Source organism: Bos mutus, chromosome 13 (assembly GCF_027580195.1).
Source record: "Bos mutus isolate GX-2022 chromosome 13, NWIPB_WYAK_1.1, whole genome shotgun sequence".
Classification (NCBI taxonomy): domain Eukaryota; kingdom Metazoa; phylum Chordata; class Mammalia; order Artiodactyla; family Bovidae; genus Bos; species Bos mutus.
The window spans coordinates 35,645,128-35,671,047 of NC_091629.1; the positions used below are offsets into that span (position 1 = coordinate 35,645,128).

The following is a 25,920-nucleotide window of genomic DNA, read 5'->3' on the forward strand; positions in this document are numbered from 1 at the left end:
TAAGACATGACTGAGTGACTGAACTGAACTGATACTGTACTGATGTTTTTCTTTCTGGCTTACTTCACTGTGTATAATAGGCTCCAGTTTCATCTGCCTTATTAGAACTGATTCAAATGTATTCTTTTTAACAACTGAGTAATATTCCATTGTGTGTATGTAGCACAGCTTTTTGCCTGCCCTATGAAATGGGAGCTGGTGACTGAACAGACTAGGTCAATGCAAATAAAGTAATGCGCTCTTTCTTGCACACGCTGCTGTCCACTATTTGGGCAGATTCTGGGTCTCAGAGGTCTAAGAGGACCTGCTGCAGATGAAGCAGTTGGAGGAGGGGGCGGTGTCTTCCTTATTCATGCTACTCTGTGTCCCCGCGATGCTGGTGGACTGAATGCTAGGAAGAGGTGGCAGTTCCAATTTTTCACTTTAAAACTTTATAGGTCGAGCAAAAATACTAAACATAAGAAGCAGAAAGCCGCAACTCCTCCCTAGGACATCCCCAGCGGGTAAGGCAGGCTCCGAGTCCAGAGAGCCGCGCCTGCGCACTACGGACTCTGAAGCACAGGCCAACTGAGGGAGGTGGGCGGGGCTGCCCGGCCATCCGGGTTCCCTCACCCCGCCCCCGCTGCATGAATGAGAGGCGCGGCGCCCGCCCTTCCCCCGCTGGGCCCGCCCCTCGCCGGGGCTGTGGCGCGCCGTCTGCCGCTGCCACCTCAGCCGCGCTTGGTTCAGCCAGACGCCCGCTGGTTACTGCCCGGAGCTGACGGTCCCAGCACGCTCGCCGCCTCTGCCAGCACGACAGAGTAAGTAAGCAAGCGAGGGTTGGGCCGCTGAGCGCCGTCGCCCCCTGGTTTGGGGAGTAAGGGACCGGGCCGGTCCGGGTTCGGGATGCTAAGGAGACCGTGGGCCCGCGCCAGCCTCCCCCACTCACACTCCCGGCGCCTCGGTCGGGAGCTGGGACGGGTAGGACAGCGGCCCTGGGCCGGGAGGGGCGCGGAAGAGGGTCCGCGCACGAACAGGAGGGTGAGTTCCGCACAAAGGGAGGCGCGGAGCTGTCACCGGGAGACTACAGAGAAAGGTTCGCGGCGCCCTGTGCGCCCAGCTAGCCCGTGCCCCGCGTCTGGTCCCCGGGCGTGGGAGCTGCTGGGATGTGCCCGGAGCGAGGACGAGGATGGCGAAGACTGCTGCCTCCCTGTTGGCCGTGGGAACGCGCCTTGGGGGGGCGCGGCGTGGCAGTGTTTTCCTGGTCCCCGTCTGCTCCTCCCCTTTCTTTGTGGCGTCTGTCTCATGCCCGTTTGTCACTGGGTATAAGCAGTGGTCTGGGATGAGACCTCTTGCCTCGCTTACTCATTAATGAAAGTCAGGTGCTGGCCTCATATTTGTGAGTGGGGGGCCGTGTGTGCTTCCACAGGGCAGAGAATTAAGTCCCCTCTTTTGTTTCCAGAGACTTAATGGTTTGTATGTGACCTCTGAAATGAGCGAATTGGAGATCATTTAAAGGGGATGAGGAAAAAAAGACATATTCCTTCATCAGATCTTCAGGCAATTCTGTCTCTGGCATTCTTTCAAACAGTATTTCTTTGTTTCTTGCTGCAAAACCAGTGGGTTTTTTTTAACTGAAAATATGTGTCTACATTCTCAATGTATTTCTATATTCTCAGAATATCCGGAACACTTGCTTTCCGAGTGTTGGTAAATGGTCATATACTCATGTATATGTACATGAGAAGAGTACATATAGAACACTGCTTTTTAGTTAATTGGTAATTATGTCTGTATATTGATATACGTTGTCTATAGAAATGCTCCAGTATATCTAGGACACTTTTTTCAGCTCCTCAGTACAGGCAGATTTTGTTTCTTCCTGCCTCCCGGTGTTAATAAGAAGGTGGTCCAGCAGGTTCTCTCCGCCTCCTTGCCTTTTTTTCCCCGTAATTCTGTGGCAAAGGGTGTTACTGCATATTTCCCTGGCATGCGCCCTTGCTTTGATCTGAATTTTCCTGTGCTCTGTTGTCTGGTTGTGCAGCCCAGCTCAGTGGCACCTCTTACAGGACTATTGGAAAACAGAACACCTTTTTTTTTTTTTGTCCTCATCCCCAGAGAGAGGAGGAAGCTCCGCAGTTTCCCACAGACTTTGGCTCTGTGGGGACTGACTGCCTGACTTTGTTTGCTTGGTGAAGTTATGAGGAGTCACAGCTGATATGGACCAATTAAAAAGAAGCAGTTATAATAGCACCAGCTATTCCTTGCTGTTTCACTTGGACCTTTTACTCTCTTAAACGTATAAGTTTTAGAAGATAGTTGGTTGCATTTGCTGTTTCTTTTGTGTACCCTTATAATTTTGCAGAGTGACAGGAAATTAGCTAAACTCAGTTGTTGTAAGGAACATACCTCCAAATATTAATATACTTTTGTTATGATCTTTTGATTCAGAATAGCAGCAGTAAAAAAAAAAAAGTGAGGAGCTAATTAGAGGATATGAATAGTTGAATTGATTCAGTTTTAAGATTCCCTTTAAGGTTATTTTTAGTAACATGTATTTTAATTCCTGGTAGTTTTCGGTGCAAAATGAAATTGAAACTAAGCAGTCTTCCATAGCATCTGTTTATGTATATTCCCTCTGTTGCAAACATTTGCTTTTAATTTGAAAGAGAAATTTTCCATTTGGTTGGAACAGGATCCATTATTCTTGGTAAAAATCTTACCTTATGTTAGCATGATCAAATTCTTTCTTTGTAAAAGTTAAAATTAATAAAAGTTGATTTTTTAATTTGAAATTTTGGTTCTATGATGTCACATTTAAATAAAATTTTTATGAATTAACTCAAAATAAGGCAACTTATAAATGAGTGCTTCATTAATTACATTAACTAGTGTCACTAATACTGAAGCAACCCAAATAACTTATGAATTGCCTGCATAAGATTTTTCTCTTTTAGGAAGCCCTTTAAAACAAATTATAAGGGGAAGTCTTAAATAAACAGCGTAGTGTAACCGGAATTATCACTGAAATAGGCTTGCATAGTACTACAATATTGGGCAACTTTAATTTTGCAAGCATGACTTAGCTATTGTTTGTACCAACAAAGGAAACTAAAAACATCCTGGCCTTGTTATTCAGCATTCTGTTAATCAAAATCTTTACCAGTCCATAGTTTTGCATTTTTGTAGGATGATGATTGAGGAAAAATTCCAAAGTAATATCTATATTGCCAAAATAGGTTACATGCTGTTTTATTAATAAATATAATCTTTATATTCATTAGAAATACTGATATTGTTATGTTAGTAATAGTATATATGATGACACTTTGTCACCCAAACTGGGATACATTATCCTCCCAGTATTCTGTCAGTAATTGTTTTCTGGGAATTCCCTGGTGGTCTAGTGATTAGGACTCTGCTTACACTACAGTGAGCATGGATTGATCCCTGGTGGGGGAACTAAGTTCCTATATGCTGTGCAGCCAAATACTAATTGTTTTCTGTTTCAAATGGCAGTTTATTCTAAAATCAGTAATAATCTTATCATAATGTATTATTAGATCAGTGCAAACATAATTACAATTTTGCATTGTTGAAGTTTGCCATTTGATATTGGAATACATTCTTAAATAAATATGGTTATGTTATACTATAGAAATGATGTCAGACAAAAAGCAAATTCCAGTGATTTTTTTTTTATTGGAGTTCAAAATGGGTCATAAAGCAGCAGAGACAACTCGCAGCATCAACAACGCATTTGGCCCAAGAACTGCTAACAAACATACAGTGCAATAGTGGTTCAAGAAGTTTTGCAAAGGAGACAGAGCCTTGAAGATAAGGAGCGCAGTGGCTGGCCATTGGAAGTTAACAACAACCAATTGAGAGCAATCATCAAAGCTCTTAGAACTACGTGAGAAGTTGCTAAAGAACCCAATATCCACCGTTCTACAGTCATTCTGCATTTGAAGCAAATTGGAGAGGTGAAAAAGCTCAATAAGTGGGTGCCTCATGAGCTGACTGAAAATCAAAAAAAATCATCATGTTAAAGTGTAGTCTTCTCTTAGCCTATGCAACAACAATGAACCATTTCTCGATCAGATTATAATGTGTGATGAAAAGTGGATTTTATATGACAACCAGCTCAGTGGTTGGACCGAGAAGAAACTCCCAAAACACTTCCCAAAGCCAAACTTGCACTGAAAAAAGGTCATAGTCATTGTTTGGTGGTCTGCTGCCTATCTGATCAACTACAGCTTTCTGAATCCCAGCAAAGCCATTACATCTGAGAAGTATGCTCAGCAAATCAATGAGATGCACTGAAAACTGCAACGCCTGCAGCTGGCATTGGTCAACAGAATGGGCCCAGTTCTCCTCCACAACATCACCTGACCACACGTCACACAACCAAAGCTTCAGAATTTGAATGAATTGGGCTATGAAGTTTTGCCTCAAACGCCATATTCACCTGACCTCTTACCAACTGACTACCACTTCTTCAAGCATCTCAACAACTTTTTCCAGGGAAAATGCTTCCACAACCATCAGGAAGCAGAAAATGCTTTCCAAGAGTTTATCTAATCCCAAAGCACAGATTTTTACACAACAGGAATAAAAAAACTTGTTGACAAAAATGTGTTGATTGTAATGGTTCCTATTTTGATTAAAAAAGATGTGTTTTAGCCTAGTTATAATGATTTAAAATTCACAGTCTGAAACCACAACTACTTTTGCACTAACCTAATAGCAGCTTAAACTATATGAAATTGCCATTTTTTTTTTTAGATTGGGGAGTTACCAAAAATCAGTGGTTTCATATGGTTCAATTATTTTAAATTCTTAGCAGTTCTTTCTAGTATTTACCTTTATATTTATTTCATTTTCAATGTTTAAACTGCAATTCCTTGATTTTCTACCTTTGTATATTATCCATGGAGTTCTAGTTTGGAAGTTGAGTACTTAATTGTTCCACATAACCATCCTTCAACTCCCCCACCTCATATCTATACTTTACAGTTTCCAGTTAAGTCAGTATTCAGTATTTATATGACTGTGGCAGTATACCTAAATTCACAGATGAGCCGTATTGAATATGTATTACCTATTATGTTTCTTTTTTGTACAACTTTATTTCTCCTGAGTTAAATAATTGCCACTTTTGTTTGTTCTTCATTTGCCTAGTTTTCTTTTTACCAGTCACAAATTCTCCTCAAATTTTATGACAGAAATGATCATCTTTCAATATATTCAGATAATCTGTTTCATTTCTATTTCCTAGCTGTCATATAGGACCTCCCTTTTTATCTTCTTGTGAATTCTCTTTGCCTTCCTCCTATGTTTCCTGGATCCTGTGTCTTCCTTATTCTTTAGTAGTTTCCTGAGAAAGAACATCTACAAACTCTGAAATTTCTTCCTGAATTCAGAAGTTGCATGTCTGAAATGTCTTCATTTTACCTACACACTTGAATGGTGGTTTCACTGGATGTTGAATTCCAGATTGAAAATTAGTGTCTGTCTCTTGAAGGCTTCCAGCTGTAATCCCCATTCTCTTTTTCCTCCCACTCTGAAAGACTGGGAGGATCTTCTAGTTATCCCTGGTGTTCTGACATTTCATGGTGTTCCTCAAAATGGTGTTTCATGGTGTTCCTTTTTCATTCCTTTTGCTTGTAGGGCAGATAATATTTCCCCAAATATCTATATATATGTGCACACAGGCATACATACTGTCTCACCCAATATGCTATTCTTCATGATGTTGACATGCATCCATCAAGAGGTGCGGTCTTTGTTTCCTCTGCTTGAACCTGTGCAGACAACCTGTGCTTCCCAGGATGTTTTGGGTCTTGAGCCAACATGATGGTTTAGGAATACAGTTGGATGATCAAAAGCAGCCACTTTGAGGGGATGTTTTATTTGTTTATTTATTTTTTACTTTTAAATGAAGTCATCAGTTTACTTTTGACTAGAAATATGAGTTAACACCAGAGAAAGTGTCTTTCAGCATTGAAATGTAATCACCTCTGGAATCAACATGAAGACCATCAGTTGCATTTTTTTAAAAATCTGCTTTAGGAAGTGATAGAGCCGTTTATGACCAAAAAAAAAAAAAAAAAACCAATCTATAAGCTTCATGATTAAATACGTCATGACTATAACTAAAACAAACACATTATTTGCAAGAATTTCTCTGATAAGAAGATAGAGGCAAATTGAGTTACATAAACCAGGGCTTGTTTGGACATTGTCAGTGACTTAGTGTTTATCTCAGGGATGCATATTTTTAAATATTTTTTAACCCATGAATTTTTTTCTATTTACAGCTGCTTTACTCCTCATCTAGCCTTCCCCAAGGGCCCATATCATATAAGTTGACTATTACTAGAGAACTTCAGATTCAGGACTAAAAATCTGAAGTGGACTACTCTCATCACTGGCCCCAGAAAATTGCCAGATTCTTAATAACTTGTAATTCTTAATTTTGGCCTATATTAATGTCTCCACACTCTTTAACTTCATGAGCAGCCCACCCATCCCAATGCTGATAAGTGGGCTGTGTACTTATTTCATTGAGGGTTTAAAAGTTATCAGACAGATACTCTTCATCCTCTCCTCACCAAATCTATAAATCTACCTTGTTTAGGATCCTTATTTTCTGTTTTCTTCCCATCAGAGGCCAATTTGCCTCCCCACCTTACACCCCCTCGAGCTAGTCAAAAACTTGACTTCTGCTTTTGTGCTCTCTTTCACGTCCTCAACAACTTTCCAAGGCACCACCAATATCAGCATACATACATGCTCTAATATTGCCCATTTTTAAAAACAACAAAAAATTAAAACAACTTTCCCCTGACCTTACATCCATCTCTTTCTGTTTACCTTCATGGTTAAATGTCTCAAAAGAGTAGTCTACACATTTCCTCCCTATCTCCTCTGTACTATGTGTCACTCTCTGAAATTCTGTTGTTGACTGAATTTTTTTGTCTCTTACCCTCCACTGGAAAGTGAGCTCCAGGAAAGCAAGACCTCATCTATCCTGTTTACCACTATGTTCCTAGGACAGCAACTGACACAAGTACCTACTCAGTACATGGGCAAAAAAGGCATAACTGACATATTTAGCCGGGTAGAATAGCTCTTTTTAAAAAAATTTCTAACAAGAAAATCAATTTTCATTTATTTTTTAAATTATTCTCTACTTTTTGCTACACTTGAAAGTTGAAAAATTATGAAGACTATATTAATGGTTGAATTTTACCTACGTTACATTACATTTTGTTCTTTCCTAAAGTGAAAGTGAAGTCGCTCAGTCGTGTCCGACTCTTTGCAACCCCATGGACTATAGCCTCCCAGGCTCCTCTGTCCATGGGATTTTCCAGGCAATAGTACTGGAGTGGATTGCCATTTCCTTCTCCAGGGGATCTTCCCAACCCAGGGATCCAACCCCGGTCTCCCACATTGTAGACAGGCGCTTTACCGTCTGGGCCACCAGGGAAGTCTAAGTATAATTTAAATTGTCAGTCTTACACCTGGATTGATTGACTGATCAGTCAGACTGATTGGAGTTGAATTTTAGTTCTTTTCACTTTTTGCCATGTGACCTTGGGCAGATTAACCCCTCTGTTTCCTCATCTGCAAGGTGGAAATAAGAAAGTACCTACCTCATATGTTGTGTAGGTCAAGTGAGATAACATGTAAAATGCTAAACCCAGTACTTGCCATGGTGGCTAATACAATGAAAATAGTTACAGTTATTGTTTGTATACTCTTCTCTGCTTTCTAATATTTGATCTGACTTGGTCACTGTAGTTTTGTGTTTTCTTTTTTGTCACTTTAGTATTTTTGTTTGAAGTATTTATATCTAGAGTATATTGACTATGAATGTGACTCTCCTGTTTTTAGTTTTGTTGGAGTATATTGACTATGAATATGTTGACTGCTACTGCTGCTGCTAAGTCACTTCAGTTGTGTCCAACTCTGTGCGACCCCATAGACAGCAGCCCACCAGGCTCCCCGGTCCCTGGGATTCTCCAGGCAAGAACACTGGAGTGGGTTGCCATTTCCTTCTCCAATGCATGAAAATAAAAAGTGAAAGTGGAAAGTGGAAAGTGAAAGTGAAGTCACTCAGTTGTGTCCGACCCTTAGCAACCCCATGGACTGCAGCCCACCAGGCTCCTCTGTCCATGGGGTTTTCCAGGCAAGAGTGCTGGAGTGGGGTGCCATTGCCTTCTCCAAATATATTGACTACCTAGAGTATATTGACTATGAATGTGACTCTCCTGTTTTTAGTTTTGTTGGATTTTTTTCTAATTCCTTGCTCCTCTATTCCTCACATTACCCCCACATAATATCAATAAATTGATTAAATGATCTTCATTGACAGATGAGCACCCCCTAGCACTTCCCAGCAGTTTGGTCACTGAGAAATCATTTTGATAACTTGATGAAATATTTTTATTTCAAGCCAAATTCTGTACTTTGTTTATTTGGCTTGCTCAGAGGTGAGGCTGCTTCTTTGTGTTAATTCATGTTATTTTTCATTAAATTTTCTTATTTATGCTAATGGAACTTTTAAAACACCTAGTGTATCATCAACAGATTTTTTTAAGTAGTTATAAGATACTGTTCTTTTCACTTACTAGCTAGCTAGGAAGATAAATATATGATACAATACAAAATCCATTCTACAGGCCTCACTGAGGGATAAGGACAGGCTATGTATTAATAGAAGTCCAAAGTAGGGAGAGTTGTGTCCAGCCAGCCTTAAGGGAGTCTTAAAACTTTTCCACATGTTAAATTGTCTATACCCCTTATTTTCTGTCTTGATTTTTAATTTTAGAAATTGTTTCCTGAAGTAATTGACTTACCAGTTACTCTGCCTGTTTCTTATCTAGGTTGGCAGTGGAGACACCTCCAATTATCTGAGCATTTCAGACATTAGAATGTAGTGTTAGATAAATTTAAGATACAAAAAGAATGCCAGATGGTTTGAAAGGAAATGTAAACACTAGTGCAGGCAGTCCTTTGAAAGCCAGCTGACTGAGCTTTATCTGCTCTGAAGGTAGGAATCAGACACTGTTCCATACTAGCTGGCCTAGGAACAGTGGCCTTACTTTTGGTTGGGAAAGTCAGCCTGGGCCCTCCCTCCACCTGCTGTAAAGACAGTAAGACACCAGATAGTTGCTCTGCACCTCCATGGATTTGAGTTGGAACAAACCTGAATGGCAAGGAAAGGAAGCTACTTTTTAGATAGCATTACAAGTAAACATATTACATAGTGATTTTGCTCTGAAAAAATGTAATGCAACTTGAATTTTTATGGATTCAATGCTGTTAGGTGTATTTTGAGTTGCTTACTATTTTAGCAACTATAGAAGTTTGTGGCTTCTGTAGAACATTAGTTATACATGTCTTAAAATCATTTTGTCTGTTATTTATGTTTTCCTAACTAGACAGGTGTTTGTATCAGATACAGTTCTTCTCTAGCAAACTTAATGTTATAATTATTTAATTGAGAACAAAAGAAGTACAAATATGGCACTGCAGGTATAATGATGATAGTGTTTATTGAATTCTCAAAGTTAATAACTTCACCAGTAGTCTATCAGTATGCTTTATGTTATCTTTAATTTTTTTTTAAATTTGGAGATTGAATGGTGCTGTATTACCTGTTTGTTAAGTTCATCTAGGCAAACCAAAATATTATAAATTACTTGTACCTCTTTATTGTTCTCTCCTAACTCTGAGCATGAAAAATTTTGCTCGGTGGTATAAACTTGAAATATCCAAATAGGCTCTTCATCTTAGACTGAGAGAAAAAGTTTGGCAAACATCAAAGTATGAGCCAGTATAATTTATGGAAAATTGGTGAAAATGTAAATCAAAAGTGTAGGCTTTCATTCTTTTCCTTTAGTGCAAAAGAAATTGCAAAACTTATTCAGAAGTGTGTTGGAAATTTTATGCTTGGCTATAATTAAATAAAAGATTTTACTTAAATTTATTAATTGTCCTTGAAAGCAGTCCAGAGGAAATTTTGTGGTAGTAAGATTTTTTTTTAATATAGTAGAACAGTATATCAATAGCCAGAAGCAGTATTGTACCCAGAAATCATCTTTCGCATTAGCTAGATGCGATTCATGGGGTCGCGGAGAGTCAGACACGACTGAGCGACTGAACTGAACTGAACTGAACTGAAACCTATAGTAAAAACCTTTCATGTCAGTATTTTTTGGGCTTCCCAGTTGGCTTAGTAGTAAAGAATCCACCTGCCAATACAGGAGATGTGGGTTCAATCCCTGGGTTGGGAAGATTCCCTGGAGCAGGAAATGGCAACCCACTCCAGTATTCTTGCCTGAAAAATCTTCCTCTTGCAGAGGAGCATGGCAGGCTACAGTCCATGGGGTTGCAAAGGAATCGGACACAGCTTAACAACTAGACAACAAGGTCAGAATCTTTACATGCATTTCTTCTTTACTACTTACAGCATCTCTCAAAGGGTTATTAATGAATGATAAAGCAAAAAGTCAAAGCAGTAAGCTGTTTAGGTTCACATAGTCACCTGGGTCAGGTTTAGAACCCGGGCTTTTATTCTCCAACCCACCACATGTCTCAGTTGATACTGTCAACTTTCACAAGAACACAGATCTTTTCTATTCAGTTGGTATCTTGCTATTCAGTTGGGACTTCCCTGGTGGCTCAGATGGTTAAGAATCTGCCTGCAATGTGGGAGACCTGGGTTGGGAAGATCCCCTGGAGAAGGGAACAGCTACCCACTCTAGTATTCTGGCCTGGAGAATTCCATGGACAGAGGAGCCTGGCAGGTTACAGTCCATGGGGTCTCAAAGAATCACACCACTGAGCGATTTTCACTTTCACTTGGTATCCTGCACTGGGACTTTTGGAACAATCTAGGGTAGGGGGTGCACACCAAGTGGCTTATGAGATCCTAGTTCCCTGACTAGGGATAGAACCCAGGCTATTGCAGTGAAAGTGCCAAGTCCTAACCACTGGACCGCCAGGGAATGCCCTGAAAGACTATTGATAAAGGAAACTTAGAGACCTTTGTAGGAAATGGCTGGCAAATAAGGAGAGATTTGGCAGCATATATATTTTTTATTTCTTTTGATACTCTTGAACTAATTAACCATTATAGATCTTTTGCAGTAAATAAAAGTGAGGTAAATAAAAACAATTTGTTAGAATGCAGCAAAGAGGCTGTATAGTTTTCTAGCATTGCTGTAACAAATTACTACAAAATTGATGGCCTGAAACAGTAGAAATTTAGTCTCTCACAGTTTGAAAGGCCAGAAGTCTGAATGAAATCAGAATGTCAACAGAGTTGCTGCACTCCCTCCAAAAACTAGGAGAGAATCCTTCCTTGCTTCTTCCAACTTTTCATTGCTCCACACATTCCTTGATTTTTGTCTACATAACTCCATTCTTTGCTTCCATGTTCACATGGTCTTCTTTTTCTTTCTTATAAAGACATTGTCATTGGATTTAGAGTCCACCTGGATAATCCAAAGCTCACACAATTCAGTTCAGAATGCAAACTGTGATTTCTGTTTTCTGTGTTTCAGTTTTCTCTATTTCAATTCACTGCCTCTGTCTATTTAGAACTACAGAATTATATGAACTCCACAGTTTTGAGGAGAGGAAAAAGTTGGATTCCTAAAAAAAATTTTTTTAATGTATCCGTAAAACTTCTTAGTCTTTGCCATGGGCTTTCAGTAGTATAACCTACCTCAGGAATAAAACTTTATATTTCACAGGTGTCAGATTGTCTTAATCTGTTATGGCTGCTATAACAAAATACCCATAGAAATTCCTCATAATTCTGAAGGCTCAGAAATCCAAGACCAGCAGTTTCAGTGTCTGGTAAGGGCTCACTTGCTGGTGCATAGATAGTATTTTTCACTCTTTTTGCTTTGTCTTCCTGTGGTGGAAGGGGCGAGGAAGCTATCTAGAGTCTTTTTTTATTGAGCCCTCTTATATAAGGGCGTCAATCCTATTCTTGGGGGTGTCACCCTCAACAATCACTTCCAGATACCATTACATTGGGGATTAGATTTCAGTGTGTGAATTTGCAGAGCAGTGCGGAATATTTGCTTTATAGCACAATTTCTAGCACTCACCGTATGATACAAAGAGAAAATTGATATTTTCTATATAACTCATTCAGTATCTAAATAAGCACTGCAGCATTAATTTTTTCATTGATCCATTTATTTTCTACCCAAGATTAATATTACTAGATTGACCTGTACTATTTTTCAGGTTTCTCCACTAATGAGGTTCTTCTTTTTAATTTTTTTATTATAGGTAACTGTAAATACATTTAAAAATAGGTCATTTATCCTTTTTCCTTTTACTTTGTTTGCTGAGGTATTTTAAAGCAAAGCCAAGGCATTTTTGTACATATTTCCTGACATACTTCTATATGCATCTTTTTAAAATAAGGATGTTGTCTTATAGAACCAAAGTGCTATTCTCGTACCTAATAAAATTAACAGTTACTCCTTGGTATCATCTAATAGCTAGATGCTGTTAAGGTTTGCCGGAGATGATTTGTTCACACCAGGATTTCAGAGTCCACAGATCATGTTTGGTCATTTTGTGCCTCATGCCTATTTTAATTTAGGGCAGTTCCTCCTTCCTTTCTCCCCACTTTTTCTTTGTGTGTCATGGACTAGTTACAGGAACCAGGTCAATTGTCCAATGGAATTTCTCATATTTGGGATTTGATTAAAACAGATTTAAATTTTTTGGTAAGAATGCTTAGGAGATGCTTAATATTGCATCACATCCAGAGTCCTGCTGGGGTACTGGGGTGGTTCTGGCTACCTCACTTCTGGTGATGCTGAAAGACCACACTGATGGTCATGTCAGCATCCTTTATGACAAAATGGTAATTTTTTTTTAATTTTTATTTATTTATTTTTGGCTGCGCTGGTCTAAATTGCTGTATGCAGGCATTCTCTAGTTGCAGCCAGTAGGGGCTACCCTCTAGTTGCGGTGCTTGGCCTTATTGTGGTGGCTTCTCTTGTTGGAGAGCACAGCTCTAGGCAGGAGGGCTTCAGTAGTTGTGGTGCGTGGGCTCAGTTGCTGCAGTTCGTGGGTTCTAGAGTGCAGTCTCAGTAGTTATGGCGCTAGGGCTTAGTTGCTCCTTAGCATATGGGAGCCTCCTAGAACAGAGATGGAACCCATGGATCCATCTAGAACCACTGGACCAGCAGGGAAATCCCAAAATGGTGATTTTCTTATCCTGTCCTCTCTTCTACATTTATTATCAGGAGTTCTATAAAGAAATACCTGTATATCATCAACTAAGACTGTTTTGGGTTACTCTGAAATACATTTTGTATGAGAGACTGCCAAGTAATCTTACACTGCTAATGTTCTTGATAAGAGATGAATTTGAATCAGGATAAAAGGAATTGTGTAATCTTTTGTTTTAATAAATATACAACAAACTTCTGAGTACTGTAGTAAAAATGTGAATGATTTTTTTTTTTTTTTTTTTTTTTTTTTGCTGCTCTGGGTCTTCATTGCCACATGTGGGCTCTTTGTTGTAGCATGAAGGCTTTCTCTAGTTGTGGCACGTGGGCTTCTTTTGTTGCAGAGCACAGGTTCTGGAGCAAATGGGCTTAGTAGTTGTGGCACACAAGCTTCTCCAGCTGCCATGCAAGGGCTTAGTTGGCCTGTAGCTTGTGGAATCCTAGTTCCCCAACCAGAGATCAAACCATGTACCCTGCATTGGAAGGCAGATTCTTAACCACTGGATCACCAAGGAAGTCCTTTTTTTTTTTTTTTTTTTTTTAACAATTGAGAATGTACACTCTAATTGCTTTGGAAGTTACAAATAAAAATAAATGAAAGGCTTTTATAAATTAAAATCAAGCAGCAAAGAGGAAAGAATACTAACTAGATTAAAATTTAAAAATTGGAAGAGAATAGAGCCAATATTTTGTAATAACTATAAGTGGATTAGTTTATAGTATAAATAGCCTTTAAAAGTTATGAGTCACTCGATTGTAACTTATACACTATTGTACACCATCTGTACTTCAATTTCTTATTTAATTAGTTTTTAAAATTGAGAGATTTCCAGAGTCAGCATGACCCAGCCCCTGAATGTCTAAACCATTCACTCTTCTTAGACTGATCTTTTCACATAGTATATCCCTAACATGTGGTGAGTGTTTTCATGAGATTGTGTCTAGACTAAAGAAATCAAGGTTATATATTATAGAATTAATGCTTAAATATCTTCAAAGGCAGGGAGAATTCTTCATTGAATATCATTCTTTTTCTTTAAATTTTACTTTATGGGAAAAAATCTTTTGATTACTATTTCTCATAATACCTCTTGTTTAACTTCATGTCTTGATATTCTTATTCAGTAAAATTACTGAATAAAGTCATGCAAATATAAAGCCTTACTTATTTTTCTTGCTTCATTTTACTTTAAGCCAGTTGTGTTTATTTATCTTCTGAATCTGTGTATTCTGGGGAAAGTCACTTTGATATCAAATGAAAATTAAACAAGTGTTTTTAGCTTCATAACCATCTCTAGACAGCCTCTAATCATAGTTGAGAGATCATTAAATGTATGTGCTATTATGATTTGTCCATCGGCAAAATATTACTATGATTATGCTGTTTTATTTTAAAATAATAGTACTATGGGTCTTTTCTGAAAGATAAAGAATACCTTTATAGAGGGATGCCTCAAAAGACCATAGTATAATAAAATCAGTATAATCATTTTTAGTCAGTTGAGCTGATTATTCCTCATCAGGACTCTAAAATGGTTTTAGTGCTGAAAATTACATTTCCCTACCTATTGAATTAAAACAGATGATTGCAAAACACTTACTCTATGCAAGTCATTATGCTTGGTGCTGAGTAGTATGGCTGCTTTCACTATTCAGATAAAGAAGAAAGTACATACTTCTTCAACATCCATTTATGATAAAAAGTCTCCATAAAGTGGGAATTCAGGGAACCTATATCAACATAATAAAGGCAATATATGACAAGCCCACAGCTAATATCATTTTCAACTGTGAAAAGCTGAAGGCACTCTCTCTAAAATCAGAAACAAAATACTACCAGAAGATTACTAGAACTCAATAATGAATTCGGTAACATTGCAGGATAAAAATTAATACATGGAAATCTCTTGCATTCCTCTACACTAACAATGAAAGATCAGAAAGAAAGATTAAGGAAGCAATCCCATTTACCATCCCATCATGGTAATAAAATACCTGAAAATGACATGCCTAAGGAGACAAAAGACCTGTACTCTGAAAACTATAAGAAGCTGATGGAAGAAATCAAAGATGATATAAACAGAAAGATATACCATATTCTTTGATTGGAAGAATCAATATTGTCAAAATGACAATACTCCCCAAGGCAATCTACAGATTCACTGCAATCCTATGTCATATTACCAATGACATTTTTAACAGACTATAACAAAAATTTTTGTTAATTTGTATGGAAACTCTAAAGACCCCAAATAGCCAACGAAATCCTGAGTAAGGAAAACAGAGCTGGAGAAATCACATTCCCTGACTTCAGACTTTACTACAAAGCTACAGGTATGGTACTGCCCAAGGACGGAAATACAGATCAATAGATCAGGATGGAAAGCCCAGAAATAAACCCACACACTTATAGTCAGTTAATCTGTGATAAAGAAGGCAAGAATATTAAGTGGGGAAAAGACAAGTTTCTTCAGTAAGTGGTGCTGGGAAAACTGCAAAGCTACGTGTAAAAGGAGATTAGAACATTCCCTAACACTATACACAAAAACAACTCAAGATGAATCAAAGACCTATGTGTAAGGCCAGACACTATAAAACTCTTAGAGGAAAACATAGAACAGTCTTTGACATAAACTGTAGCAATATCTTCTTTGATCCATCTCCTAGAGTAGTGCAAGTAAAAACAAATAAATGGGACCTAATTAAACTTAAAAGCTTCTGCACAACAATGGAAACTATAAACAAAATGAAAAGACAGCCCACAGAATGGGAGAAAATTGTTGCAAGCAAAGCAGTCAACAAAGGATAATCTTCCAAATATACAATAAAGTAGCTCATGCACTGTATATCAAATATAAAACCCAATCAAAAAATGAGCAGAAGATCTAAATAGACATTTCTCCAAATGAGACATATAGATGGACAAAAAGCACATGAAAAGATGCTCAATATCACATTATCAGAGAAATGCAAATCAAAACTACCATTAGGTATCACCTCACACCAGTCAGAATGGCCATCATCAAAAAATCTACAAATAAATGCTGAGTAGATGTGGGGGAAAGGGAACTCTCCTAACTCTGTTGGTAGCAATGTATTAAAAAATTGGTACAACCACTATGTATAACAGTATGGAGGTTCCTTAAAAAGCTGAAATTAGAACTACCATATGATCCAGCAGCCCCTCTCCTGGCATATATCCAGAGAAAACTATAATTTGAAAAGATACATTCACCTCAGTTCATTGCAGCACTATTTACAATAGCCAAGACATGGAAGCAACCTAAATGTCCATCAACATCAACAGAGGGATGGATAAAGAAGATGTGGTACATATATACAATAGAATATTAACCAACCATGAAAAGATTTAAAATAACGCCATTTACAGCAACACAGATGGACCTAGAGATTATCATACTAAATGAAGTAAGTCATACAGAGAAAGACAAATACCATATCACTCATATGTGGAATCTAATTTTTAAAAATTATACAAATGAACTTATCTACAAAACAGATGTCAAAAAAGAAACTTATGGTTACCAACAGGAAAAGGTAGTGGGGAGGGATAATTCAGGAGCTTGGTTAACAAGCAGACACTGCTATATATAAAGTAGATAACTAACAAGGACCTAATGTAAAGCACAAGGAACTCTACTCAGTACTCTGTAATAATCTTTATGAGGAAAGAATCTGAGAAAGAATGAATATATGTATGAATAAATCACTTTGCTGTACACATGAAACTAATACAACATTGTAAATTAATTATATGCCAATACAAAATTCAATACAAAAACATTTTTTTTCATACATACTTCTTTTATTCAGAGAACCCTCTGGAAATATGTGTTTCAACTGTGTTGTCTCCTTACCCTCATTTGCAGCCAGAAGCCTCTGGGCTTGTGCCCCACCATGCAGCCTTTGTCCAGTTTCCAATAATATTTATTGAGTATCTTTTAAGTGCCAGGTATTGTTTAATCTGAATTTATAGAAATCCTACATCTCATGATAAGACACTCTTGTTGAATAACTCCACTATATTTAATGAAGTTATAGTATGGGTAACATCTGAATTTATTAGCTCTGAGGTTGTAATTTTAATATTCTTTTTCTGACATTTTATATATTATCTGACTTAAAGGTTCCTGTAAAACTGAAGAAACTTGGCTCCTCACGAGGAAGTTTAGGACTTTTTTCAGGCTAAGATAACTAACCACAAGTGCAATGAAATCAGTAGAGCAGAGGCTGCATTTAGATTTTATTCAGACCAACTTCTAACTCTTGAAAACCTAAGCATATATTTTTACACAGTAAGTTACAAGTTTATTTTTATATAGGCAAAAAAGAAATAAGGTGATGTGGTGGAAAGCATGTGGCATTTAAGTAAGTTGTTTCTTTTTTTTTTTTTTTCAAGTTGGGATTTAAGTAACTTAAGTGGCCCTGTGTGTTAGGGTAGCTAAGTCATGTCTGACTCTTGTAACCCCATGGACTATAGCCAGCCAGGCTTCTCTATCCATGGGATTTCCCAGGCAAGAATACTAGAGTGGGTTGCCAATCCCTTCTCCAGGGGCTGAATCTTCCCAACCCAGGATCAAAACCAGTCTCCTGCATTGCAGGCTGATTCTTTACCATCTGAGCTACCAGGGAAGCCCTTGTGTGGCCCTTCTATTTATTAACTGTTTGGCTTTGGTGAAGTACTACCTCTCTTAGCCTCAAAAGGAATAATTACAATGGAATCTTTAAGAATTATTGAATTTATAATTGAGTAACTTCAGAGGTTATTGTGAGTATAGTTTATCACCTTTAATAAAGTACTGTCCTAGTAATTGTTGTTGTAAGGCAAGGGGTGGAGCAATGGAAAGGGTGAACACAAGAACAATCTTTTCTGTTACTCAGGTCTGTCCTTTTCATAAATATGAGACCAGTTATGCTGCCATTTCAACCTGGCTGCCTAACTGTGGCTGGTTAGAAGTTCCATTCCAGTAGTGGTCAGATGATATAAGAAATTGTTACCACTTAACAGTACTATATACTTTCTTAAGTTGTTAGGAGGTTTTGGGTATCTCATTTCTGATGGTTATCTTAAGTCAGTTTTCTTCCCTCCCTTTTTTTTCAGGAAGTAACTTAAAAAAATTGAGGTATACTTGATTTATAGTATTATGTTACTTTCAGATATACAGCATAGTGATTCAAAAGTTTTATAGATTATATACCATTTAAAGTTATGAAAAAATGTTGATTATATTCCCTGTGCTGTACAAATATTTCTTTGTACCTTATTTATTTTATACATAGTAGTTTGTACTTATTAATCCTCTGCCTCTATCTTGCTCCTCCCTGCTTCCTTCTCCCCACTGATAACCATTAGTTTGTGAGTCTGTTTCTGTTTTGTTATATTCACTAGTGTTTTGGGGCAATGGATCAGCCCCAGGGCAGCGAATGGCAGTGAAGAGGCCAGGGTGCCCTCTGCTCCTGGGTGGCAGATCAGCCCCAGAGTGGCCAGTAGCAACAGTGAGGCCAGGGAACTTTGTGTTCCTGGGCATCCTCCAACATCAGCTCCAGCCTTCACCAGACCCCCTTTTCTGCAACTCCAGCAGAGCCGCTGCCTCGGCTCCCAGGTGACACATTGACCAACATCCAACAGTCAGTGAAGGGTCACACACTCAACGAGGCCAGTGGTGGGACAACCTGAGCGCCAAGCATACCATCCACCTATGTGAAGTGGCTGAAGGACATGTCCCTGCTAGTCAGGGCCTGACAAACTGTGGTCCACTGGAGAAGTGAATGGCAACCACTTCAGTATTCTTTCCTTGAGAACCCCATGAACAGTATGAAAAGGCAGAAAGATATGCCACTGAAAGATGAGCCCCCCAGGTCATTAGGTGTCCAGTATGCTACTGGGGAAGAACAGAGAAATAGCTCCAGAAAGAATGAAGAGTCTGAGCCAAAGCAGAAATGACTCTCAGTTGTGGATGTACCTGGTGGTGAAAGTAAAGTCCAATGCTGTAAAGAACAATATTGCATAGGAACCTGGAATGTTAGGTCCATGAATCAAGGTAAATTCAATGTGGTCAAACAGGAGATGGCAAGAGTGAACATCGACATTTTGGAAATCAGTGAACTAAAATAGATGGGAATGGGCGAATTTAATTCAGATGACCATTATATCTACTACCATTCGCAAGAATCCCTTAGAAGGAATGGAGTAGCTCTCACAGTCAACAGAAGAATCTGAAATGCAGTACTTGGGTGTGATCTCAAAAATGACAGAGTGACTTGTCCGTTTCCAAGGCAAACCATTTAATATCACAGTAATCCAGTCTATGCCTCAACCACTATGCTGAAGAAGCTGAAGTTAATTCTATGAAGACCTACAAGACCTTTTAGAACTAACACCAAAAAAAAGATGTCCTTTTCATCATAGGGGATTGGAATGCAAAAATAGGAAGTCAGAAGATACCTGGAGTAATAAACAAGTTTGGCTTTGGAGTACAAAATGAAGCAGGGCAAAGGCAAATAGAATTTTGTCAAGAGAGCACACTGCTCATAGCAAAACCCTCTTCCAACATCACAGGACATACGGCTACACGTGGACATCACCAGATGGTCAATACTGAATACAGATTGATTATATTCTTTGCAGCCAGAGATGGAGAAGCTCTATACAGTCAGCAAAAACAAGACCTGGAGCTGACTGTGGCTCAGATCATCAGCTCCTTATTGCAAATTTAGGCTCAAATTGAAGAAATTAGGGAAAACCACTAGGCCATTCAGGTATGACCTAAATCAAATCCCTTATGATTATACTGTGGAGGTGATGAATAGATTCAAGGGACTAGAACTGGTAGACAGAGTGCCTGAAGAACTATGGATGGAGTACACCGTTGTACAGGAGGTGGTGACTAAAACCATCCCAAGAAAAAGAAATGCAAGAAGGCAAAATGGTTATCTAAGGAGGCCTTAAAAATAGCTGAGAAAAAAGAGAAGCGAGAGGCAAAGGAGAAAGGGAACGATATACCCAACTGAATGTAGAGTTCCAGAGAATAGCAAGGAGAGATAAGAAAGCCTTCTTAAATGAACAATGCAAAGAAATAGAGGAAAACAATAGAATGGGAAAAAATTAGAAATACCAAGGGAACATTTCATGCAAAGATGGGCACAATAAAGGACAGAAAGGACAAGGACCTAACAGAAGCAAAAGAGATTAAAAAGAGGTGGCAAGAATACACAGAAGAACTGTACAAAGAAGGTCTTAATGAACTGGATACCATGATGGTGTGGTCACCTAGAACCAGACATCCTGGAATGTGAAGTCAGGTGGGCGTTAGGAAGCATTACACGAACAAAGCTAGTGGAGGAGATGGAATGCCAGCTGAGCTATTTCTAATCCTAAAAGATGATGCTGTTAAAGTGCTGCACTCAGTATGCCAGCAAATTTGGAAAACTCAGCAGTGGCCACAGTACTGAAAAATGTCAGTTTTCATTTCGGTCCCAAAAAAGGGCAATGCCAAAGAATATTCAAACTGCCACACAATTGTGCTCATTCACTTGCTAGCAAGGTAATACTCAAAATGCCTCAAGCTAGGCTTCAACAATAAGTGAACCAAGAACTTCCGTATGTATAAGCTGGATATAGAAAAGGCAGAGAAACTAGATATCAAATTGCCAACATCGGCTAGATCATAGAAAAAGCAAAGGAATTCCTTTTAAAAATCTAGTTCTGCTTCGTAACTATGCTAAAATCTTTGACTGTGTGGATCACAACAAACTGAGGAAAATTCTTAAAAAGATGGGAATACCAGACCACTTTACCTGCCTCCTGAGAAACCTGTATACAGCATGAGAAGCAGCAGTTAGAACCAGACATGAAACAATGGACTCATTCAAAGTTGGGAAAGGACTATGTCAAGGCTGTGTATTGTCACCCTGCTTATTTAACTTACAGAGTACATCATGCGAGATGCCGGGGTGGATGAGTTACAAGCTGGATTTAAGATTGCCAGGAGAAATGTCAACAACCTCAGGTATGCAGATGATATGACATTAATGGCAGAAAGCAAAGAACTAAAGAACATCTTGATGAAAGTGAAAGAGGAGAATGGAAAAGCTGGCTTAAAGCTCAACATTCAGAAAACTAAGGCCACGGCCTCTGGTCCCATGATTTCATGGCAAATAGATGGGGAAAAATTGGAAACTGTGACAGATTTCTTTTTCTTGGGCTTCAAAATCACTGTGGATGGTGTCTGCAGCCACGAAATTAAAGGACACTTGCTCCTTGGAAGAAAAGCTATGACAGACCTAGAAAGCATGTTAAAAAGCAGAGACATCAAAGCCAACAAAGGTCCATATAGTCAAATTTATGGTTTTTCCAGCAGTCATGTGTGGTTGTGAGAGTTGGACCAAAAAGAAGGCTGAGTCCTGAAAAACTGATACTTTCAAACTGTGGGTGCTTGAGAAGACTCTTGAGAACCCTTGGACTGCACGAAGATTAAACCAGTCAATCCTAAAGAAAATTAACCCTGAATATTCATTGGAAGGACTTATGCTAAAGCTAAAGCTGCAATATTTTGGCCACCTCATGCTAAGAGTCGACTCATTGGCATAGACCCCGATAACGGGAAAGATTGAGGGCAGGAGGAGAAGAGGGTAACAGTGGATGAGATGGTTAGATTCCATCACTGACTCAGTGAACATTAGTTTGAGCAAACTTGAGGAGATAGTGAAGGACAGGGAAGCCTGATGTGCTGCAGTTCATGGGGTCGCAAAGACCCAGACATGACTTAGCAACTGAACAACAACAACAGTAGTGTGTTGTATTTTTTAAATTCTACATACATGTTATGACATACAGTATTTGTTTTTCTGTGACTTATTTCATTTAGCATAGTTCCCTGCATGGAGAAGGAAATGGCAATCCACTCCAGTGTTCTTGCCTGGGAAATCCCATGGACAGAGGGGCCTGATGGGCTATGGTCCATGGGGTTCCAAAGAGTTATATGTGACTTAGCAATTAAATCGGAGGAGGAAATGGCAACCCACTCCAGTATTCTTGCCTGGAGAATCCTGTGGACAGAGGAGCCTGGTGGGCTGCTGTCCATAGGGTCGCACAGAGTCAGACACAACTGAAGCAACTCAGCATGCATGCATTGGAGAAGGAAATGGCAACCCACTCCAGTATTCTTGCCTGGAGAATCCCAGGGAGAGAGGAGCCTGGTGGGCTGCTGTCTGTGGGGTCACACACAGTCAGACACGACTGAAGTGACTTAGCAGCAGCAGCAGCAGAGCCCTGCAAGTCCATCCATGTTGCTGCAAACGGCAAGATTTTATTCTTTTTTATGATGGAGTAGTATTCCATTGTGTATACAGACCACATCTTCTTTATCCACTCATTTGTTGATGGACACTTTAGATTGCTTCCATATATTGGCTATTGTAAATAATGCTGCTGTGGATGTTGGAAAGCATTTATCTTTTTGAATAAGTGTTTTGGTGGGGGTTATTTTTTGTTGTTGTTGTTATGTAAATACATAGGAGTGAAATTGCTAGACACTATGGATGTGAGAGTTGGACTGTGAAGAAAGCTGAACGCCGAAAAATTGATGCTGTGGTACTGTGAATGTTTTTGAACTGTGGTACTGGAGAAGACTCTTGCGAGTTCCTTGGACTACAAGGAGATCCAACTAGTCCATCCTAAAGGAGACCAGTCCTGGGTTCATTGGAAGGACTGATGCTGAGGCTGAAACTCCAATACTTTGGCCACCTCATGCGAAGAGTTGACTCATTGGAAAAGACCCTGATGCTGGGAGGGATTGGGGGCAGGAGGAGGAGACGACAGAGGATGAGATGGCTGGATGGCATCACTGACTCAATGCACATGAGTTTGGGTGAACTCTGGGAGTTGGTGATGGAACAGGGAGGCCTGGCGTGCTGCAATTCATGGGGTTGCAAAGAGTCGGACACAACTGAGCGACTGAACTGAACTGAACTGAATGTAGTTCTGTTTTTAGTTTTTGGAGAAACCTTATACTTTCCATAGTGGCTGCACCAATTTGCATTCCCACCACGAGTGTACAAAGATTCCCTTTTCTCTACATCCTCACCAAGATTTGTTATTTTTGTATTTTTTGATGATAGCCATTCTGACAGGTGTGAGGTAATATCTCAATGTGGTTTTGATTTGCATTTCTCTGGTGATTAGTAGTGTTGAGCATCTTTTCATGTGTTCATTGGCCATCTTTGTGTCTTCTTTGGAAAAATGTCTATTTGAGTCTTCTGCCCATTTTTAAATCAGATTGCTTTTTTTTTTTTTAATGTTGAGTTGCATGTGTTATTTATATATTTTGGATATTAACTCCTTATTGGTCATATCATTTGTGAACATTTTCTCCCATTCAGTAGTTTGTCTTTTTGTTTTGTCATTGCTTTCCTTTTGTCATGCTTTTTGCTGTGCAAAAGTTTTTGAGTTTAATCAGGTCCCACATGTTGATTTCTGTTTTTGTTTCCTTTGCCTAGGAGACAGATAAAAAAAAATGTTGCCACAATTTATGTCAAAGAGTGTTCTACCTATGTTTTCTTAATGGGAGTTTTATGGTTTCCAGTGTTATATTTAGCTCTTTAACCAATTTTTATTTTATTTTTACATATAGTATGAGAAAATATTCTAATTTCATTCTTTTACATGTAGCTGTTCAGTTTTCCCCACTTATTGAAGAGACTATAATTTCTCTGTTGTATGTTCTTGCCTCCTTTGTCATAGATTAATTGGCCATAAATCCATGGGTTTATTTTGGGGCACTCTATTCTATTTCATGGCTTCCTAGGTGGCCCATTGGTAAATAATCCACCTGCCGGTGCAGGAGCTTTAGGAGACACAGGTTCGGTCCCTGGGTTGGGAAGATTTCCTAGAGGAGGAATGTCAGCCCACTCCAGTATCCCTGATAGGAGAATCTCACAGATAGTGGAACCTGGCAGGCTGCATTCTATGGGGTCACAAAGAGTCAGATACAACTGAGCACATTCCAGTTCTATTCCATGGGCTTCCAAGGGGGCTCAGTGATAAAGAATCTACCTGAGAATGCAGGTGACACAGGAGATGTGGGTTTGATCCCTGGGTCGAGAAGATCCCTTGGAGTAGGAAATGGCAACCCGCTGCAGTATTCTTGCCTGGGAAATCCCACAGACAGAGGAGCCTGGTGAGCTGCAGTCCCTGTGGTCACAGTGTGTTGGACATTACTGAGCATGCACACACACATGCATGCATTCTATTCCATTGATCTGTGTGTCTCTTCTTGTGCCAATACTGTACTATTTTGATTAATGTAGCTTTGTGCTGAAATCCGGGAGCATGATACCTCCAGCTCTGCTCTTCTTTCTCAAGATTACTTTGGCTATTCAAGGTCTTTCGTGTTTCCATACAAATTTTATATTTATTTGTTCTAGTTCTGTGAGAAATAGATTGCTTTTGACAGTATTGTCTTATTGACAGTATTGTCATTGTCTGTTAAAAATCCATGAACATGGTATATCTTTCCATTTGTTTGTGTCATCTTCCAATTTCTTTCATCAGTGTTTTATAGTTTTCTAACTACATGTCTTTTACTTCCTTAGTTAGACTTATTTTTAGTTATTTTATTCTTTTTGAGGCAATGGTATATGGGATTGTTTCCTTAATTTCTCTTCCTGATAGTTCTTTGTTAGTATATAGAAATACAACAGGTTTTAATTTTGTATCCTGCAACTTTACCAAATTCATTGATGAACTCTAGTAGTTTTCTGGTGATGTCTTTATATTTTCTGTGTATAATATCATGTCATCTACAAACAGTGACAGTTTTACTTCTTCCTTTCCAGTTTGGATTCCTCTTATTTCTTTTTCTTGTCTGATTGCTGTGGCTAAGACTACCCCTCTCCTTTTTTTAACAGCTTTATTGAGACATTGTTTACATCCAATATAGTTCACTCATTTAAATTTTACAGTCCAGTGGTTTTTGGCATATTCAAAATGTTGTGCATCTGTTATTACAATCAATTTTAGAATGTTTTCATTATCATTATCCCCAAAAGAAGCCCTACTCACATAGCCATCATTCCCAGTGCTGCCACTATCCCCCAACATACACCATTCCCACCCTTGAGAAATTACTAACATACTCTTCCTATAGATTTGTATAGATGGTATCATACAATAGGTGATCCTTTTTAACTGGCATCTTTTACCTCGGCATGATGTTTTCAAGATCTCTCCATGTTCCCTTTTTGGTTTCTGAGTTTTTTATTTGGTTGCATCATGTCTTAGTTGCAGCATGAAGGATCTTTGTTGCAGCATATGGGCTCTCTAGTTGTGGCATGCAGACTTAGTTGTTCTGCAGCCTGTGTAATCTTAGTTCCCCAACCAGGACTTGAACACATTTTCCCTGCAGTGCAGGGCAGATTCTTAACCACTGGACCACCAGAGAAGCACATCCCTTTTTTGTTACATTAAGATTTTCAGAGGCACACCAATGTATCCTATGAGAACAGATAATGTGACTTTTTAAAAATAAAGTTGATTGGTGTCACATGACTGGTGTTCAGTCAGAAATGATGAGAAAAGCCATATAAACAGTTATTACTGTGGCTGCAAAACAAAGAATGGTGTTTCAGTATAAATGTGGGAAAGATT

The 25,920-nt window shown here is 38.9% G+C and overlaps 1 protein-coding gene across 1 annotated transcript in view; it reads left to right on the forward strand.

Annotated features, from left to right (window-relative positions):
- Nucleotides 1–672: 672 nt before the first annotated feature.
- Nucleotides 673–25,920, forward strand: part of RNF24 (ring finger protein 24) — a 109,483-nt gene continuing 84,235 nt past the window's right edge. Inside the window, exon 1 of the mRNA XM_070381282.1 lies at nucleotides 673–800. The gene's annotated coding sequence lies outside the window, so the exon portion shown is untranslated. The remainder of the gene's footprint in view (nucleotides 801–25,920) is intronic.